Source organism: Tamandua tetradactyla, chromosome 8 (genome assembly GCF_023851605.1).
Source record: "Tamandua tetradactyla isolate mTamTet1 chromosome 8, mTamTet1.pri, whole genome shotgun sequence".
NCBI lineage: Eukaryota > Metazoa > Chordata > Mammalia > Pilosa > Myrmecophagidae > Tamandua > Tamandua tetradactyla.
The window spans coordinates 95693972-95715658 of NC_135334.1; the positions used below are offsets into that span (position 1 = coordinate 95693972).

The 21687-nt window shown below is 38.7% G+C and overlaps 1 long non-coding RNA gene across 3 annotated transcripts in view; it reads left to right on the top strand.

Moving 5' to 3' along the window:
* LOC143643690 (uncharacterized) overlaps positions 1-21687 on the top strand; it is a 216855-nt gene that overhangs the window by 6919 nt on the left and 188249 nt on the right. For 2 of the 3 annotated variants that reach the window (XR_013156326.1, XR_013156325.1), the window contains exon 2: positions 2669-2779. This is a non-coding gene — a long non-coding RNA (uncharacterized LOC143643690). Of the gene's footprint in view, positions 1-2668; positions 2780-7334; positions 7876-21687 lie in introns of those variants that run through there. The other variant, XR_013156324.1, reaches the window with a different exon arrangement.

Here is a 21687-nt window from a genome sequence, read left to right on the forward strand (position 1 = left end):
CACCAAAAAGGTCAGTGGTGACAAGAACTGGTATGAGTTTTTGTATGTTCTTGCAGCATTTCAGCTTGTACTTGTGGGTTCTAATTTACTCTCCCTCACTTTACATCCACCTTCCTTTCCCACATGCTTATCTTGTGAGAAATATATGTATCTGATACACATGTGAATTATATATACATATGTATGATATATATGTGAGATCTATGTATGTGTATCTATGCCTATCTACAATAGGAGATAATATGTATGCAATATATATGTGATATGTACATTAAATATGTATATATATATATATCCATATCCTATTAGTTCTGCTTCTCTAATTGAAACCTGACTAATGTAAAGCCCAAAGACACATGGCTAATAAGTGTCAGCACAGTGGCTTGAAACGCAGGTCTGACACCAGAACCTATATTCATAACTATTATTCTGTGGTGACTCAGAGCCGCCTCCTGAAGTGAGTCTGGAAAATTGAAAGTTGACAAGACGAGTCTGTGATATAAATTCTAAATCTGGATCCCCTCTCTGCCTTGAAGTTCTGCAGAGATTAAGAGGTCATTATACTGTTAGACCAAACTGATCTCCAGAGGGTATTTAGCAATTGATAATTTAAAATTAGGTTATAAAATTCAAGAGTTCTACTTCTACTCCTACTAATGTTGATGAGCACTTATTTATCACTTAGGAAATTCCAGGTATTGTTCTAAGTGCTTTATAAGTATTACCTTAGTTGAGCTTCAGAACAATTCCAAAAGTAGAAGGAACATTTCTAACAACTACTTTATTTACAGAAGTAGATATTAGATTTTGAAAAAGTGAACTTTGTGTGTGAGCAAGGTGCCCAGAGTTTGGAGAGATCTTGGTTCCCTGCTCTGACAAAGGGAGGAAGAAATGTGGGATTCACAGTTCTACACCGGCACTGTTTTGAGAATATACCTAAAGTGGCTACGTATATCTAGCAGTTAGGATGCTTTAGATTGCAAGTAACAAAAGACCCATTCCAAAATAGAACAAACTATAAAGAAAAGTCATTATTTCACAGAACAAGAATTCCAGAAGCAGGCCAGGTCCAGAGTTGATTACATCTTTGATATCATCAAAGACCCAGGTTCTTTTCGTTTTTCTGCTAAAGCCATCTCTTGTATATTTAGCTAGCTCTCTCATGGTCCTTGCTGTTGCTCCACCCGAGCTCCGGACAGGTGACAACAACCAGTGGAAGAAAAGAGTGAGTTTTTGTCTTTTTTGGCCACATTGTGCTAGGTGCTCATATCTGAACTAGTCACTGGAAAGGAAAATGGAATTATTTGATTAAATGGATCAAGGTTCACTCTCTGAGTCTAGGAGGGGTCCAGCTTTCTGGAACACATGGGTATTAGGTTCCTGAACAAAGAAGGAAAAGGGGGTGTGGGTTTAGGTAGGCAACAAGTAGTGTCTGTCACTACATGTTAAAGCATATTATGTGAAATGTGTAAAGTTAAATGTATGGCTAAGCCTTGACCCTGTATTTTTTTTCTTTAATCACCCCACCATAGATACTGCTAGTGTTCATCAATATCCATTCTTTTTTTTTTTTTTTGGCTTTTAAAAAGGGGAATTTATTAAGTTGCAAGTTTATAGTTCTAAGGCAGTGAAAATGTCCAAATGAAGGAAAAGGCTATGAAAATGGCCAAAATTTAGGCACCAATAAGAGATGACTCTCACTCAAGAAAGGTCAATGAAGATCAGGGTTTCTCTGTCAGCTGGAAGGGCAGAAGGCAAAGTCTGCTAGCTTTCTCTCCAGGCTTCTTGTTTCATGAGACTCCCTTTGCGGGAAAGGGGGGTTCCTTCTTCATCTCCAAAGCTCTCTGGCTGTGTGGGCTCTAAAGCTTTTTCCAACATGGTTCCCTCCTAAAGGGCTCCAGTAAGCAAACACCACCTGGAATGGGTGGAGACATATCTCCATGGAAACCATCTAATCAAAAGTTACCACCAGCAACTGGGTGGGTTACATCTCCATGGATAATCAAAAAACTCCCACCCAGAAATATTGAATGAGGATTAAAGAACTTGGCTTTTCTGGGGTACACAATAGATTCACACCAGCAAACCCTGCCATTAACCACATCTCTTTTACCTTACATATCCATCATGAAAATTTCTAATCTTTAAGGTGAGCACAGAAATCTAGTCCCTCAAGACATTGTAACAGAGATCCAGATTCATTGTAACAGAGAGATCAATCACAGTCTCTTAAAAACCACAGAAGGAGATTCACTGTTATATGTGCACATAACTTTTTCCAGAAAGTGGTAAAGGCTGATGGGCTGGGGTACCTGAACCCTGGGTGCCTTCACTAGGTTTCCAAGACTTTATAGCCTTCCAGAACACATTAAGATACTTGAATCAAATGCTAGGTCCCAATGAACAGTAAGGGGAATTATCCTAAAGCTGCAGCAAGAAGATCCTTCCTAACCAGGGACTTTGCTTCATCCTCAACGGGTCAGCATCCATTCTTAGTCTCTTTTTGTGGGCACATAGTTTGACAACATTTCTTAGCTTCTCTTGAAGTTAGATACAACCATAATACCCTGTCTTTGCCAGTGTAATGTGGGCAGAAGTGATGTACACCACTTCCGGGCCTGGCATATAAAATCTCCTTTCTCTTTTTACCTTCCTTTGGTACATGGAGGCTGCACGTGGGAGTGGCAGTAGTACAAGATGGAATGAACCTGGATCCCTGAGTCTTTGCTTGGAGGAGAGCCACTAAAAGAGCCACCCACCTTGCATTGGACTGACAAGGGTAAGAAATAAGCTTTTATTATAAGATTTTGGGGTTGTCACAGAAGTTAGTCTATCCTGACTAATGTACCTACCAAAATTATCTTCCTTGTGCCTAATGTTTTGAGAATATAGGATATAGGTCTCATGCTGCCAAGGTAAATAAACATGCATTTAATTTTTGTATATGCTCCATAAAATCCCTTTCATGACAGACAGCCTTATTTAAGTACTTCCAGGGACAGGGACCTACTATTTAAAGCAAGAATTAACCTCTAGCAAGAGATAGTATATGGACTAAAGATGGCACATATGCTTCATTTCATATTGCTGAATCTCACTGGTTAATAGTGGCTGTCTAAAGTACTTTGTAGAGAAGACTTCTGAGGCCAACTCTGGGTGGTGTAGAAAAAGTTTCTGCTATTTAATTAGTAATGAGTAATGTCTTCCAAAACTCTGGAGGCAAGAGAAATAGACCATGTCCTCATTTTGTATTTCTGGCCTGAGAACTATAAAAAAAGTTCTCAGAAAGATCACAGAAAGGAAGTTTTCCATTAAGTAACAAAACTCAAGAGATTGGATCTAAGGTCACTGTTATGGGTTGAATTGTGTTTCCCTAAAGTTGATGTGTTGAGGTCCTAATTCTCAGTACTTTTCAATGTGACTTTATTTGGAAATAGGATCATTTCAGATAGAATTAAAGTTAAAACAATACAAAACTGGATTAGGTCTTATAAGAAGACAAATTTTGGACACAGACAGACAAGTAAGGGGAGAATACCATGGGATGACTGAGGCAGAGACTGAAGCCCAAGGAATGCTAGCAAACCACCAGAAACTAAGAGGAGGCAAGGAAGGATTCCCCCTACTGATTTTGGATTTCTTTCCTCAAAAACTGTGAAACAAATTTCTGTTGTTTTAAGCCACCAGTTTGCAGTGCTTTGTGATAACAGACCTGGAAAACTAAAGTAGGCACTTTTCTAGGGATGATAATAACAGTTGCAACAATAACGATGGCTTCCATTTAGTGAGTACTGGGCTACTGCTAGGTATTATTTACTTGTCTCCTCATGACAAGAAGCAAAAGCTCAAAAAGTATAAAGTAACTGGTAGAGGATCACAGCTAACTTATTGGTAGAGGCAGAGTTGAAACAGGTTGGTCTGAACCAAGGTCCATGTTCCTATCCAGCCATCTACGTTGCCTGAACAACTGGGGAGGGGTCTGATTAGCAGGCCTTCTCAACCTCGACTGTATTGGCATTTTATTGTGGGAGGTTTTGAATAAGATTTTTAGCAGTATCTCTTACCTCCACCCACTAGATGTCTGTAGCATAGCCCCACCCCACCAGTCATGGCAACCAAAAATGTCTCCAGACATTGCCAGATGTTCCCTGGGTGGCCAGGTTGTCACCTTAAGAACCATTGGATTAGAGCAAGGCAGACTACACAATTGGAGCAGGTCTCATCCTGGGCAGGCAGGTGCTCTGGGAAGGGGCTGAAGAACAAGAAAACAAAGACAAAAGGTCAGTTTGGGGAATCTGGGGGTCAAGGGGTCAAGAGTAGTTTGGGAATCTTTGTCACCAGATGAAGGCAAAGGATAGTAAAGGTGACTTGAGGCTGAGTTCCCTAGGCTGATGAACTAAGTCTCTGAGATGTTTTCTATTGAGGGGTAGGACTGAATAGGACTGAGCTTGCAGGAAATGACTCCTATGGCCCAAAATTCTAGGAAAAGGGAGGATGAGGCAAGAGGGGGATTTTAACCACACTGGTCATCCTGAACACTGTTGATAACTTGCCACTGTGGATACGTCTAGCCATTAGTAGATAATGAGTGCTAAGTGAATGGTGAAAAGCCAAGCCAAGGGAAGGAAATAAAGGGGTGGCACTTAATTTTGAGTAAAAGTTGAATAAAACATCCCTGAATAGCTACTAAAGTTGTTCTTGGCAGACACTAAGCAGCAAAGTTTAGACATTTGGTCAAAGGCACTGGGGGTAGGAGTGGGAGGTGGGGATGGAGGTTAGGATGAGAGGAAAATGGAGTGTTCCTTTTAATGAAAATTAATTACCCAAGTTTAATGTGTTCACTCCATGCCTCATCTACTTTTAAATGTAAGTCTATTTTACATGAAAACAAAGATGTCTGTAGGAAAAACAGAAAGCAAATTGCTTCAAAATCTTATGTAAATAGTATTAGGCTAAACCTGTAATTTTCCTTGTAGGTAGCTCAATGAGTGATACAATTCTTACTGCCTATTTTGCTTCCTCTTGTTTCTAAAAAGGGAATAAGGAGTTCCCTTCATACACATATGTGGTTAAAATATGTTTTAAAGTGTTTATCAAGTTTGGAGCCTCTGGAAGGACTGTGGCATTCTGTAAGCTTTATTGTTTCAGAAAGACAATCATTGCCTATAGGGTCACTACCCTCTCATTTTGGATAGTGCTAAAATAGGGGGCACAGAAATATTTAAACTAATTTACTACGAAGCTAACAAATATACCAGGAGCCCCGATTTATGTTCATATATAACTTCTGACCCTTTCTGGTTCTTTTTTTTTTTTTTTTAATAAAGATTACTTTGTTTTCTTCCTCTCTCATTTCCATTTTCAGCATAGAGCAGCTCACAAATCCCTTTTTTTTTTTTTTGCCACTATTCAAGATATATTGCTATCAGTTATGTGCGATAAAGGACATAAAAGCATGAAGGAGGTAGGGGCTGTTCTGATTACTGCTATTCACATTTTGCCTGTTAATCTAATTACCAAGGTAGGGGCTCCAGAAACTGAGCTGCCTGTATAGTAAAGCTTTCCCCCTAAGTGTTTAGCTCAGCTTTTAAATGCACAGTGTTTGGGGGGAGGGGGAAATGGGGAGAGAAATGAATCTTTTTTAAAAAAGAAAAAGTTTCTATGCAGAGCAACAGAAAGAATTTAGTGGTTGTCAACATGAGTTTAGTACAAAGGTATGGTTTAAAATGTAGGTTCATTTTGACTGAGCTTCAGGTCACACAAGCCTAGAAAAACCTGTGCTGCTATTTGTTTTTTTTGTGTGTGTTTTAAAAAGAGTTCATAAGATTTAGGGGAGGGAGAAGAAGCAGAAGAAGCGGAGGGGGTTGGGGAGAGCATCCCAAAGGGATGACGTCTGTTACAGGGTGGATACTTCGGGAGTGTGTTATTTCCAGAGGCTCTTAGTGACTGTGTGAAAGGGCAGCTTTGAATGAACAGCCCCAGCCAGGCCTGATTTTGAACTGTTTTTGAGTCCTTGATTCCTACAAACAAAATAAAATACCTTGTCGAATAGAGCCCATTGAGTGAGGATGATGGGTTAAGAGTGGGGGTACGAGGTGGCAGCGTGGGTGCTTGTTTATCAAGGAGGAGTTGTCTGTTGTTCCTGGAGCTGGTGAAAGGAAAGACGCCAGAATCTGATGGCTGGGGTAGCATTGATGTGAGGTAACGGGGTAATCGGATTGAAAAGGAGCCATAGTATTTATGTCAGTTCACATTTCGTCAAAGGAATAATATGAGGTTGCTACCTAGTTGAGGCTTTGGCTTGGGGGTTCAGTTAGCAAGCATCCAGGCTGCATTGGATTCAAATATAAATTAATTCTCACTGGAGCACTGCCTGATTAATCTATTTGCATAATAGTAGAAAAACTGCAGAGTGGTTACTTTCTTCTTCTTCTTCTGCAGGGATTTGGACAAGAAAAGGTTTAGATTTATGTGAAAGAAGAGTGTGTGAGAAGTCAGAGAAGCAAAAACCCTCTCTGGGGCTCCCATAGCTGTTTTCTGGATGGAGGAGGGCTAGAATTGAGGCATGGCTGTTCATTCAGGAACTTTAACTCTTCCCAGGAAAAATCTTCTCCCAAGGCCCCTTCCCAGCATTTGCTTTGGGGGACTTAGCTCTTTGCTCACATGGTAGTATCTGGTTCAAAGAAGGGGCAGTGAATCTGCCCCAAGTGAAATATGCCCCTTCTTAATTCAGGTTCTGGTTGAAGGACATCATAGTTTAAGAAAATATATGGGTTCAGTTCTGATTTATTCAGGTTCACTGGGTGTTTTCTTAAAAGAATTTCAGGTCGTTTGCCATTCCATAAAGAAAGTAATTGGGTTTATAAAACTCATGCGGTTCATGACCTATTTTGACTCAGTGCATTTTTTCAATAAGTACCTGCTGAGCACAGTCTGATTTCATCAGTATGTGATGGTGGTGTGTCAGTAGAATCTTAGTCTCATTATTTTAAGATGCCACATTATAAAAACAGAATGGAAGAAAGGGGGCAAAGGGCTTAAGAGTTTCAGATTTTCTGTTTCAAAGTTATTTTTCCTGAAGATATATCAATAATTGACAAGATATTTTAAAAATAGCTATAAACATTGCTTAACAAATCCAGCTTTGATTACTTTCAGCTTTTGCTCAAGAATAAAGACCTTTCTTTTCAGAGTATTATGAATACTATCTTCAGTACTTCTTACTCATTCTTATAACTTTTATTCCCTTTATCACCCATTCTTGTGATACATGAAGCACCAAAGCCCTTGAAATGAAGCTTCCATGTTGGCTCAAAATGTTTTTATTTCCATAGGTTCCAAATGGTGATACATTAAAAACGACAGCAGAGCAAATCCTATTTTCTAACTGATTGCATGGTTAATTTCAAACTTTTTAATGGAAACTTCCTTCTGGAGGAGAAGTGCCTATGGTAGGTGCTCAACAAATGTTAATCTTACTTCCCCTTCACTTAAATACACTCAGGATAACAATGAGAACTGGCCCTTGTAGGTTAAGAATATCAAGGGACAAGATTGGGAATATCAAGGAACAAGAGAAGACAGAGAAGAAAAGGACTGTTCTGTGCAATTCAGCTTTTTGGGGGTGGCCATCCAGCCTTCCACCCACTTTCAGTGGGATCTGAATTCACCATGAGCTGCAAACAAGGGTGAGCCTCCAACAGGTTTTTCTTTTCTATTCTTTTTTTTTGACCCTTTTGGCAGTCATGATAATTTTGTGTTGAAATTAGCATCCAATAATGTTGATTGTGGTATACTCAATTATAGAGCTTGAATGTTAACATGAAGCTGATTGTGGTATACTCAATACTTCTTTTTATATTTACTCTGCAAGACAGCCACCATTTCTTTTTGTGCATAAAATCATGCTAGCTACTGAGGGAGAGAAGTTAACTTATTTCCATTCCCTCCAGCATCTTATTTATCAGAGAAACAAGAAAAGCATATTCCCTTCCACATACCCATATATTTGTATTAAAAGACAGATTTGATAAGGAGAATCCTTGGGGCTGAATAGAGCTTACCACCCTGTGATCAACAGCATGCAGAGAATGGAGAGTGATTCATCTAGCTGCTGCTGGTGGTGATGGAATGGATCTCAGGCTCCAGGAAGGGAATCTGGAACACCCTCTTTGGTTTTGCTCTGTGTTGACCTCGTCTGTGATACATTAGTCAGTCTTGGATAACTGCATTGTCAGAAGGAGTGAATAAAATGAAGGGATTCTGAGGGTATTCAGGAGTCTCAGGGGCTCTAAGCAAGTAGAAATGGGACCTGTAGAGGAGCACTGATTTGGGCTGAATATAAAGTCTTTTCTAATAGTTCACTCTCCAATCCGGTCTCCTGGCAGTCAGAATGTTCTTTTCAAACATAAATTACATCGAGACTTGCTCCTGCTTAAAACCTGCCAGAGACTTCCCATTGTCCAGACTCCTCCCCATGGCCCACCATGCCCTGCCTCATCTGGCCTCTGCCAAACTTGCCAGCTTTATCTTACCCAACCCCTCCATGTTTCACTCAACTCCATCTGCTTTGCTCTTTTGGTTCCTCAGACCAGCCAAACCATTTTGTGCTACAAGCCCTATGCAAAGATTCTCAATCATGGCTAATTTGTACCCGTTCTTGAGATACAGTTAAGGATAGGGAATCCTATGGGTTTTGCACATTGACTTTATCTGCAAATCTGATTGCTTCTCACCATCTCCACTGCTTCTCACCACCCCCACCTCCTCACCACCACTCCATTGTAGTTTTGACTCATCACATGGCAGGGCACATGGTGGTGTCTGCTGATCTCTCCCTTCTCTTTTGGATTTTGTTGCTTTCAGGTTCTTGCCTCCTTGGCTTTCTTTCTCTTAGTTTGAATTTCATCCTCTTATAAAATACTCTAGTAAGAGTATTAAGACCAACCCACTCCAAATGAGATAGGTAAAATCTTAAGATATCCTACTCAGAAAAAGATCCTACTTGCAATGGTGCACACCCATAGGAACGGATTAATTTAAAGATTATTTTTTCTGGGGTACATATAGCTTCAAACCATCACACCACACTTAGGGTCTTTGCCCTAAGGTGTTTCCTTTTTCTGGAATGCTTCCTTCCATATATTCTCAAGGTTGTCCCCTTCTCTCCCTCCAGTCTGTGTTCTCATGTCATGTTATTGGTGAGAACCCTGTCTTTGCTTGCCAGGGCTACTATGACTAGTACCATACAGCTGGTTGGCTTAAACACAGATGTTTATCATCTCACATTTTGGAGGCTAGAAGCCCAACATCAAGGTATTGGCGGAACTTGCTTTCTTCCAGAGTCGGTAGCATCCTGGCAGTCCTCCATCATCATCTCCTTGAGTCTCTCTCTCTTTCTGGCAATCCTCCATCACTCTCTCCTTGAGTCTCTTTCATTGGTTTCCACTGCCTTCTGGCTTCTACTGACATCTGACTTCTTGTGATTGACTGCATCTGATTTTTTTCCCTTGCTTGTAAGGATTCCAGTCATATGAATTAAAGCCCACCTTGATCCAATTTGGCATCATCTGAGTAGGAACTTCAAGGAACTTCACATATCACTGTGTACCTTAAATAATTAGAACATTTTCAGAGGTCCTATTTATAATTGGGTTCATACTCACAGGAAAGCAGATTAAGGCTTGAACATGTCATTTGTGGGGTATGTGATTTAAACCCCAACACCCTCCCTGAACACACTATTTGGATGAGAACATTGCCACCCCCCCCATTGTCCCCAGGGTGGAGGTTTGAAAAAGGCTTGATGCATTCCAGGGGCTGTGATGGTTCTGGGCTTGAGCACAGGGTAGAGATTGTGGGAAGTACACGATCACTTTGAATCAGTTGGGTGGTGTCAAATTGTAGTACGTTTCAAAGCCAAACCATGTATCTTTTTTTGAAAAAAATGTCTATTTCAAGCCTTTCTTGCATTTTTAATTGGTTTGTCTTTTTATTGTTGAATTGTAGGAATTCTTTATGTAGTCTGAGTGTTAAACCCTTATCAGATATATGGCTTTCAAATATTTTCTCTCATTCTGTAGGTTATCATTTTTTCTTTCTTGATAAAAGCCTTTGCTGCATGAAAGGTATTTTTTTTTTTTTACATGGGCAGGCACTGGGAATCAAACCCAGGCCTCCAGCATGGCAGGCAAAAACTCTGTCACTGAGCCACCATGGCCCACCCTGCATGAGATGTTTTAATTGAGTTGTCAACAGGGCCATATTTCTTTTATTAGAAAAGTTATAGGTTTATAGAAAAATCATGCATAAAATACAGAGTTCCCATATACTACTCTATTATTAACACTTTACATTAGTGTGGTACATTTGTTACAAGTAACAAAAGAGCATTTTAATAATTGTACTATTAACCAGTCCATCTTATGATAGGGCTTACCATTTGTGTTATACAGTTCTATTTTTTAAAAAATTTTAATTCTTGTAATAAAAATACAACCTAAAATTTCCCCTTTTAACCACATTCAAATATATAATTCAGTGCTGTTAATTTTGCTTACAATATTGTACCTCTGTCATCACCATCCATTATCAAAACTTTATGACTAACCCAAATAGAAACTCTGTACAATTTTAAAATTAATTTTTAAATTAAAAAAAAACGTATGATAAGAAAGAAACACAAACATTCTTAACATATGATCATTCCATTCTACATATATAATCAGTAATTCACAACATCATCACATAGAAACTCTGTACAATTTAAACATTAACTCCTCATTTCTTACCCAAACTCTGTCTGCTGGTAACCTATATTCTACATTCTGACTCTATGAGTTTGCCTATTATAATTAGTTCATATCTGTTAGGTCATACAATCTGTCCATACCATAGATAAAAGGAGCATCAGAACAAGGTTTTCAAAATCACCCAGTCACTTTGTGAAAGCTGTATCATTATACAGTCATCTTAAAGAAACATGGCTACTGAAACAGCTCTACAGTTTCAGGCACTTCCCTCTAGCTTCTCTAATATACCTTAAACTAAAAAGGGGTTATCTATATAAAGCATAAGAATAACCTCCAGGATAACCTCTAGGCTGTTTGAAATCTCTCAGCCACTTTATTTTGTCTCATTTCTCTCTTCCCCCTTTCAGTCAAAAAGATTTCCTCAATCCCTTGATCCTGAGTCCCAGCTCATTCTAGGATTTCTGTCCCACACTGCCAGGGAGGTTTACACCCCTGGGAGTCATGTCCTATGTAGAGAGGTGGAGGGCAGTGAGTTTGCTTGCTGTGTTGGCTGAGAGACAGGCCACATCTGAACAACAAAAAAGGTTTTCTGGGGGTGACTCTTGGGCCTAATTTTAAGTAGGCTTAGCCTATCCTTTGCAGGGATAAGTTTCATATGAACAAACCACAAGATTGAGGGCTCTGCCTGTTGATTTGGTTGTCCTCACTGCTTGTGAGAATATCAGGCCTTTACCAAATGGGAAAGTTGAATTTTCCCCTTTCTTGCCATTCCTCCAAGGGAACTTTGCAAATTCTTTTTTATTCACTGTTCAGATCACTCTGGGATTTATTGGGGCATCCCTCTGGACAAATCTACAAAATCTCATGCCCTAGTCATGGTTCCATGTACTTATGGTGTTCAATTAAACTGTCCATATGAGTTATATTAGGAAACACACTAGTCAAAATATAAATTTTGTAGCAAATAAACATATTTTTGCGACCATACATTTGCTCTTTTCTTTCTGGCTTATTTTGTGTCACATAATGTCCCCCAGATTCATTCACGTTGTTGCATGTTTCACGACTTTTTCCTTCCTATAGCAGCACAGTATCTGATCATATGTATACATCACAGTTCAAAATTTTACTTCTTAGTCAGTGAGTCCTTCAGCCACCTCCATCCATTGGACGTCGTGTATAATATCCAAAGCCAACAGTTCATGTCTCATATTATCCTCACTTAGTTGTATAATCAACGCTCTCAATTTTAATCAATTTTCGTTGTTCCCAAGATAAATACATCCTCACTAAATGGAAAATCCAAACCTCCCCTTAACCCTTGTCCTTCCCCCTCAATTATTCACCCCTGGTATTGCTGTGGTACTATTGCTGTCTTCATGTTAAATGTAGCCCATAGCATGCAATAGTAATTCTCCCTCTATACCCTGATATTATTTACATTTTGTACAAGATTCATACCTTTGAAGTAGGTCATGCAAGAACTTACTTATATTTGTAGTATTAATTGGTGGAAAACATGCCTCCATACAATCCCTTTCAATCATGTTCACCTTCAATATGGCAATATTAGTTGAAGACCCAGTAATGAACTGCCTTTACTTCCATCCATATGTTTACATTTAAGTTCAACCACATTAGCTAACCATGCACTAGCTTCTGTGTATCTCTAGGTCCCCTATATTCTATATTATAAGCCTCTCAGTTGACCTTTACTGAGTTCATAAAAGCAAAATCATATTGTATCTAATCTTTTGTGTCTGGCTTATTTCACTCAGCATTATGTCTTCAAGGTTCATCCATATTGTTGTATGCTTTAGGATATCATTTCATCTTACTGCTGCATAATATTCCATTGTATGTATATAACACATTTTGTTTATCCAGCCATCTGTTGATGGGCACTTGGATTGCTTCCATGTTTTGGCAATTGTGAATAATGCTGCTATGAACATCGGTATTCAAATGTCTGTACCACTGCTTTTAGCTTTTCTTGGTATATACTGAGTAGTGTTATTGTTAGCTTATAGAACAACTCTATATTTAGTTTTCTAATGAACTGCCGAACTGTATTCCATAGCATCCATACCAGTATACATTCTCACCAGCAAAGCCTAAGTGCCCCAATTTCTTCACATCCTCTCCAATATTTGTAAGTTCTTATAGGTGTGAGATGATATCTCATTGTAGTGTTGATCTGCATTTTCCTTATAACTAATGAAAATGAACATCTCTTTATGTACTTTTTAGCCGTCTATATTCACTCTTCAGAAAAATATCTATTAATATCTTTATCCCATTTTATAATTGGGTTGTTTGTTCTTTTGTTGTTGAGTTGTATGATTTCTTTACATATTCAGAATTTCAAACGTTTATCCAGTACATGATTTCCAAGTATTTTCTTCCATTGAGTTGGCTGCCTCTTCACCTTTTTGACAATGTCTTTTGAGGCACTAAAGCATTTGACTTTGAGGAGCTCTCATTTATCTTTTTTCTTCCATGGCTGTGCTTTGAGTATAAAGTTTAGGAAGCTACCTCCTATTAATAGGTCGTAAAGATGTTTCCCTATATTTTCTTCTAGGAGTTTTATGTTACTGGTTCTTATATTTAGGTCTTTGGTCCACTTTGAGTTAATTTTTGTGTAGAGTTTCAGGTAAGACTCCTTTTTCATTCTTTGGCTATTGATATCCAGTTCTCCCATGCCCATTTATTGAAAAAACTATTTTGTCCCAGTTCAGAGGCTTTGGGGGCCTTGTTGAAGATCAGTTGACCATAGATTTCATGGTCTGTTTCCCTGTTTCCACACTCTTGATTTGATTCCATTGGTCAATACTTCTATCTTTGAGCCAGTACCATGGTGTTTGACCACTCTGGCTTTATAATAAGCTTTTAAATCAGGAAGTGTTAATCCTCCCACTTCGTTCTTCTTTTTAAGGGTATTTTTTTAAGCTATTCAAGGTCTCTTTTTCTTCCAAATGAATTTGATCACTAGCTTTTCCAAATCTTCAAAGTCGGTTATTGGAATTTTGATTTGTATTGCTTTGAGTCTGTAGATCAATTTGGGTAGAAATGATATCCCAACTACATTCCAAATCTGCTCTTTTGTTTGTCTCTAGTATATATTTTAAATTGTTCTATAGCATCTTTAATCTCTGTGATATCTGCTATTTTTTTATTCTTTCAAATTCCTCTTTATGTTCTTCTAGTGTCTTCTTGATTTTCTTTATACCATTAGTCATCCCAGTGATTTTAGAAAGTAGTTATATGAACATCTTTGATTAGTTGTTCCAAAGTCTGTGTCTCCTTCAGTGTTTTAATTTGGTCATTAGGCTAGGATATATCTGTCTGCATCTTCATATGCTTAATGATTTTCTGTTGACTCTGGGGCATGTAAATATCTTGAGAGGGTTACTTCAGAAGTTGATTTCCTTCAGTAGTCTAAAACTTTATATTTGCAGGATGGCTGTGGAGCAGGACGCAGGGGCACAATGGTGTGGTGATGGGTTGTAGTGTAGGTATAGACACAATTCAGGGATGCTACACTAGTACCTATGAGCATGGGGTGTGGGGTACAGGGTTATGGAGTGTGGTACAAGGGCCATGGGGGTGGGGTGCAGCTCAGGGCTTGGAGTGCAGATGCAAGGTGCAGTGTGGGGGACACAAAGGTAGGACAGGGTGAGGGGGAGGTGGATAGGGGAACTGTATGGATGCATGGGGGCTGGTGCACAAGCAGGATATGGGTGGGCACGTGGAGCATGGAGGTCGTGGGTATCAGGGTGTGCAGTCAGAGGTTGGGGCACAGGGACGGCGGGGCACTGGTATGTCCTTGCCCGGGAAAATGTGACCATGGGGGCTAGGATATAGATGCACATGTGTAGGGGTGGGGCAAAGTTCGCAGAGGTTGAGGAACATGGGTCAGGGTCAGGTGATGTCAGGTAGGCTGGGGTCGTGGCATAGCTGCGCAGCTGCAGGGGGAGGGATGGAGGTTGGGGCAGGGGTGCAAGTATGTGCAGGGTGGGGGCTGTTTAGCACAGACGCTCACGTGAGCACCTGCTAGATGTGGGAGCAGGGTGTGCACGTGTGCGGGGCAGAAAGGGTGGAGTTCGGGGGTCAAGAGGTCGGTGCAGGTGCTCTGGTCTAGGGGGCCGGGTCCTCATGCGCACGTGTGCAGAGCTCAGGGGCAGCAGCGCGGGGTTATGCATGGGTGGGCCCGGCATGAAGGTGAGCACTTGTAGGGGGCAGGGAGGGGCAGGTGTGGGTCAGGGGCTGTGCATGGGTCTCAGGAGAGGTGGGGCTAGACTGTGTCCTTGCCTGGGAGAGGTGGGTTGGTGTGTGTGTTTGCCAGGGGTAGGGGGATGGAAACTGCAGGGGGTGGGGCTTGGAACCCAGTGAGGGGCATAAGTGACAGGGTTCAGGTGCAGGGGCTGGGCAGGGAGTCGCGGGTGTGTGTGCCTGAGGGTAGCACATTCGAGGAACCTGGCTTGGCTTGCTTCCTTATTTCTCTCTCCCTGTCTATTCATTCCTGATGGCTCTGAGGCTCCCATTTTCTATTTTTTTCATTTTAAATGGCTGCAGAAAAATGAAAGATAGAGATATTTTTGCCCCAACATTTTCATTCCTCAGTCTTAATTGCTGTGCTTAATGTAACGATCAGAAAACATTTATTGAATAAATGAATGATCTAATTTAATCCTTACCCATAATGTAGGTACTTTTTAAATCCCATTTTACAGAGGGCAGAACTGAGTTCCGAAATGTTAAAGGGAATTAGGCTACCGTGTAGCTAAATGGTGGAGCCATATCCGAGCTAGGAATGTGTATTGTCAAAGCACTTGCTCTTCTTCCATGCCGTAACTGCGGCTTCCTCTCTGTTCAAGGATAGTTGAATTATCAGCTGAGGAAGCAAAAAAGAAAATCCGCGGTAGACCAAGAACACCCTGTGCTCTCTGCATCGCGTTTAGGAAGTCTCCCACCTGTTCTTATGAATCAGCACAGATCAATGTGGACCTTTCAAATTGGTGTGATTAAGAAGGTTCAATCACCTTTGTCCTTCATGTGATTATTATTATTTCTAAACCGAGACCATTTCCTGAATATGATCTGTTATTTTTGCGCCCTAAAACTCTAAAATAGCTGTAGGACTTGGGTTGCACCTGCTTCTTATCAAGGTTTTAAATTTCTTGTTGACCCCCTGTCTTCCCTTCCAGATTAACCTATATCTGAAGTTTTGATTCGTTTCATTCTGTAGTGGTGGGGAATTCTGATCTCTGTGCTTCTTCAAAACAAGCCCTGGTGGGTCTGTTGACTATATGATTCCAGAGGAAATGATCTTCTGCCACGTAGCTATAGAAAATCAAGTGGCAGAAGTAAATTAACCTACCATTTCCACAAAGGGATATATGCAGGATTGCCAACAATATTTATGTGGGCATTGTGCTCACAGATACACTTGGATGGCAGTGAATTGTCAGTTACTGTGACAAAATGACTGAAGAAATCAATCTGCCAAGTATGAATAGCTCTCAATGGGTTTCAAGGTTCTCCGGTTAAGGGGCCCACAAAGCTGACAGAGGTTGGGCCTCATATTGATATGACCTCCATTGGTGAGCATATAAATTAGCTGAGATGTAGGCAAAGAGGTCTGCTACCCCTTCCCCTGCCAGCAGGGCATTTCCCAATATTCATATGGAAATGAAAGACCATTTTAAAAGGCATGGAAGCCCAGCCATGTTAATGACAATGATCTGACATTCAGATCAGGCCTTTTCTCTAGAAAAACCTTGAAGTCCTTTCTAAAACACTTACCTATCCAACTCCATAAACGAGGCATGAATTTTTTCTTTTCATATGGCTTTTTCTATCTCCTCATTTGTTCTCTCGCCAGCTAAGTCATATTTGATTGCATAAGAAATAATACATTATGGATAAATCAAACAAGTATGAGCCTATATTTTTATTAATGTGTATATGTGTGTGTGTTTTTATAAATATATATACATTTCTTCTCATAGAAAGTGATTTTGAGTTCTTTTCCATCCTGGGTCCTCTCCATTTCAAAGATTAATTTTTAAATTAAGGCTTGTTATGAGTCTGTAGTAATTCCCAATGTTGATAAGTTCCTATTACTAATAAAAAGAAAGATAAAACCATTTATTCAGGTCTCCTAAATACTTTGTAAAGACCTGGTTTCAGAGCAAGATTTGGGAGGAACAAAAGTTGAAAACCATATGGTGTTTAATTTCACTTCTATTCTTGTTTATTGATTTGTGCTGTGACTCACTTTACATTAACAACCTATAAAATCAAATTTTATAGATACATTAGCAACCTATAAAATCAAATTTTGGAGGACTTTGATATTTTTTACTCTGAATGCAAGGGGTCATTAAAATAATCACGATTGGAAAATAAGTAATTCATTTTTCTTTCCCCAAAACCCAAAATTTCAAATTAGGTCTCCTTAGTGAGCTCTTTGAATAATGTCTCATGCATTTAAAATAAACTAAGAGAAAATGCTGAAATTAGATTAGAATTGATCTCAATGTAAACATGCTAATGTGTGAACTGGAAGGAGCGCTGCAATAAGAATCAAAAGCCTGGTCAGGTGCTGAGGATAACCACATAATAGCTGAGGAACCTGAGTAAAACCTCAGCTCCATCACCTGTTTGTTAAATGGGAATAATAGCTGTATCATACCTGATAACAGTGAGAACTCAGAGATGTCACACCGGCCATTTTTTTAAAAACTTTTAAAATTGTATAATATAATACAATATGATATATTATATCATATTGTATTATATTATATTATATTATATTATATTATATTTATTATATTATATTATACACACACACACACACACACACAAAGCAAAGAAAGAAAAAAGCAGTAGTTTTTCAAAGTAGTTTTGAAGGCACTCTTCAGCAGATCCCAGAATTTGTCATGGGGTACCATACCATCATCTCAGAGTTTTCCTTCTAACCATTCCAGAACATTGGAGGCTAGAAGGAATAAGTATTTTTTTAGCATCATAATCAACTTTTTTTGTGAAAAAAACATAAAAAACATATACATATATAAATTTCAAAACATATATAAATTTCAAAGCACATTGCAACAATTAGTTGTAGAACAGATTTCAGAGTTTGGTATGGGTTATAGTTCCACAATTTTTGGTTTTTACTTCTAGCTGTTCTAAGATACCAGAGACTAAAAGAAATACCAATATAATGATTCAGCAATCATACTCATTTGTTAAACCCTACCTTCTCTGTGTAGCTCCACCATTACCTTTGATCTTTCTCCCATTCTTTAGGGGTATTTGGGCTGTGCCCATTCCAACTTTTTCATGTTGAAAGAGGCTGTCAATAATATGGAGTAGGAAGATGAATCTAGCTGATGTTCTGGAGAGGCTGGGCCCTCTAGGTTTTAGGACTTATCTTGTCTAGGGACCCATCTGGAGGTTGTAGGTTTCTGGAAAGTTACCCTAGTACGTGGAACCTTTACAGAATCTTATATATTGTCCTAGGTGTTCTTTAGAATTGACTGGAATGGTTTTGTTTGGGTTTGGCAAGTTATGCTAGGTAGCAACGTCTAACCATCTAACCGAAGCTTGTGTAAGAGTGACAACTCTCTCAGCCACTGATACATGTTTGTTACACGATGGCATTGTATGTGGCCATCTTTGTAGTTGTTGAAAGATATTGGCTCTCCTCTGGGACAGTTTTACAGAGGATAAAAGGAAAAAACTCTGAAGTTTAAATTATACACAGCAAACTGTGTATAATTCAGTATTGAACGTTTTATTAGGAGTTTAAAAACAGGACACTTGAGTTAGAGCTGAAAGAACCAGAAAAGACTTGATAAAAGATACATAATTTGGTCTGAGACTTGAAAACAGATCCAAAGGTCATTTCATGTAATTAAATTCCTTTAATATTCATGTGATAAATTCTTAATATATAAGGAGCTCTTAAAAATCAGCAAGACAAGCATACCAATAGCAAAAAAAAAAAAAAAAAAAGACAAAGGACATGAAAGGTAATACACAAAAGACCAAAATGTCAAGAAATTGATAAAATACTCAACCTAATAATGCAAGAACTTTAAATAATAATGTCCCCCCCTTCCAGTTGGCAGAAAATTTTAAAAACTATTATCTGGCAGTGAGATTACCATTTTATCTTGTTAAATTAATACAACCATTTTTTGAGGACATATGGCAGTATGTATCAATAACCTGAAAAATATTTAATCTTGAGGAAATAATCAGAGATGCTCACAAAACACAATATACTTGCACAACATGGTCTGTTTATAGTAGTATTTATAGTAGCAACAAAACCAAAAAAACACAAAGGATTAAATACCCAACTATAGGAGATTGGTTTAATAAATTATGGTATGTATGGATGTGTTTGCATATATAATGAAATATTATATAGTTATTAAGGTGTTTTGAAAGACTTTTTAATGGGATGGGAAAATGTCTCTGATTTAATAATGAGTGATTAAATCAAATTAAGAACCTGTACATATAAGATCTTTTTAAAAAATATTTTTATTGTAAACAACAAACAAACATACAACATTCTTGACATGGTTACAATCAGTGGCTCACCATATCATCACATAGTTGTGTTCATCCTTTTTTTTTTGAATATTTATATCTCTCCAGCAAAAGAAATAAAGAAAAAACTCATTTATATCATACCCCTCACTCCTCCTTCTCATTGACCACTAGTATTTTAATCTACTCAATTTATTTTAACCTTTGTTCCCCCTATTATTTATTTTTTATCCGTATTTTTAACTCATCTGTCCATATTGTAGGTAAAAGGAACATCAGACACAAGGTTTTCACAATCACACAGTCACATTGCAAAAGCTTTATCATTACACAATCATCTTCAAGAAACATGGCTACTGGAACACAGCTCTACAGTTTCAGGTACTTTCCTCTAGCCACTCTAAAACACTATAAACTAAAAAGAGGATATCTATATAATGCGTAAGAATAACCTCCAGTATAACCACTCCTCTCTGTTTGAAATCTCACAGCCACTGACACTTTATTTTGTCTCATTTCTCTCTTCTTCCTTTTGGTTGAGAATGTTTATCTCAATCCCTTGATGCCAAATCCTAGCTCATCTCAGGATTTCTTGGAACTATACATATAAGATCTTTGTTTTTTTTTTTTAAACTTTTTTTATTGTATAATATATATTCAAAGCAAAGAAAGGAAACAGCAGTAATTTTCAAAGCACTCCATATAAGATCTGGAATATTTTTGTCAATATACCTTCACATACATATATTTCATATATGGTGTACAATCAGTGGCTCACAATACCATCACATAGTTGTGTATTCATCACCATAATCATTTTTTAGAACATTTGCATCACTTCAGAAGAAGAAATAAAAAGGAGAAAAAAAATACCTCATACATGCCGTACCCCTTACCCCTCCCTCTCATTGACCACTATATATATATTTTTTTTTTTTTGGGGGGGGGGATGCATGCTCCAAGAATCGAACCCAGCTCTCCCACGTGGAAGGCAAGCATTCTACCACTGAACCACCCATGCACCCTCCATATATTTTTACTCATGTGTCCATTCCCTGGATAAAGGGAGGCATGGACATAAGGTTTTCACAATCCCACAGTCACATTGTAAAAGTTATATCTTTATACAGTTTTCTCATGAAGACTACTGGAACACGGCTCAACAGTTCAGGTTCCCTCTAGCCACTCCAATATACCATAAACTATGAAGGGATATCTATATAATGCATAAGAAAAACCTAGGATAGCCTCTTGAATCTGTTTGAAATCTCTCAGACACTGAAACTTTATTTTATCTTATTTCTCTCTTCCCCACTTTGATAAAGAAGACTTTCTCAATCCCAGCTCATCCGGGGAGTTCTGTCTCACATTGTCAGGGAGATTTACACCCCTGGGAGGCATGTCCCATGTAGTGGGGAGGGCAGTGAGTTTACCTGCTAAGTTGGCTTAGAGAGAGAGAGGCCATATCTGAGCAACAAAAGAGGTTCTCTGGGGGTGACTCTTAGGCTTAATTTTAAGTACGCTTAACCTATCCTTTGCAGGAGTAAGTTTCATAGGGGCGACCTCCAAGATCGAGGGCTCAGCCTATTGATTTGGTTGTCCCCACTGCTTATGAGAATATCAAGAATTCCTGATGAGGAAGTTGAATATTTCCTCCTTTCTTCCAAGTCCCCCAAGGGGACCTTGCAAATACTTCTTTATTCACTGCCTACATTACTCTGGGATATGTCAGGGCATCACACTAACCTGGACAACCAACAAGATCTCACACCCTATTCAAGATTCCGTGTACTCATGGTGGTCAACTGAACTGACCATACAAGTTAAATTAGGTAACGCACTACCCAAAATACAAATTATGCACCCAATAAACATCTCTCCCTTTGGTCTCACATAGAAGTTGAAGTTTTAAAATATGGTCCATGTCATCCTTTACCCTGTATTCTTATTTGCCTTAGTCCTATCTAGATCAGCTTCATTCATATTTCTACTCGAAGTCTAATCACTCAACTTTTTAAACAGTTTGTGTATGGTGTACTGCTGACTTTTATAGCTTCAGAGCTCAATTCTGAGTCTCAAGTGTCACATAAATTACCACGTTAAGAACTGTACATATAAGATCTTAATTCTGTTTAAAATATTCCTATATATGTAGGTTATAGATGTACATATGCATGCATATTACCAAAAAATGAAAATAATGATTATCTCTGAGTTACGGGTTTATGGATGACTGTTATTTTGTATTTTATAATTTTTCTTTATTTTTCGAATTTCCTGCACGAACAGTACATGTTATTTATTCCTTTTTTATCTTATAGTTTTCCACTTATGGTTAATATAATATGAATTACTGATACTTTTG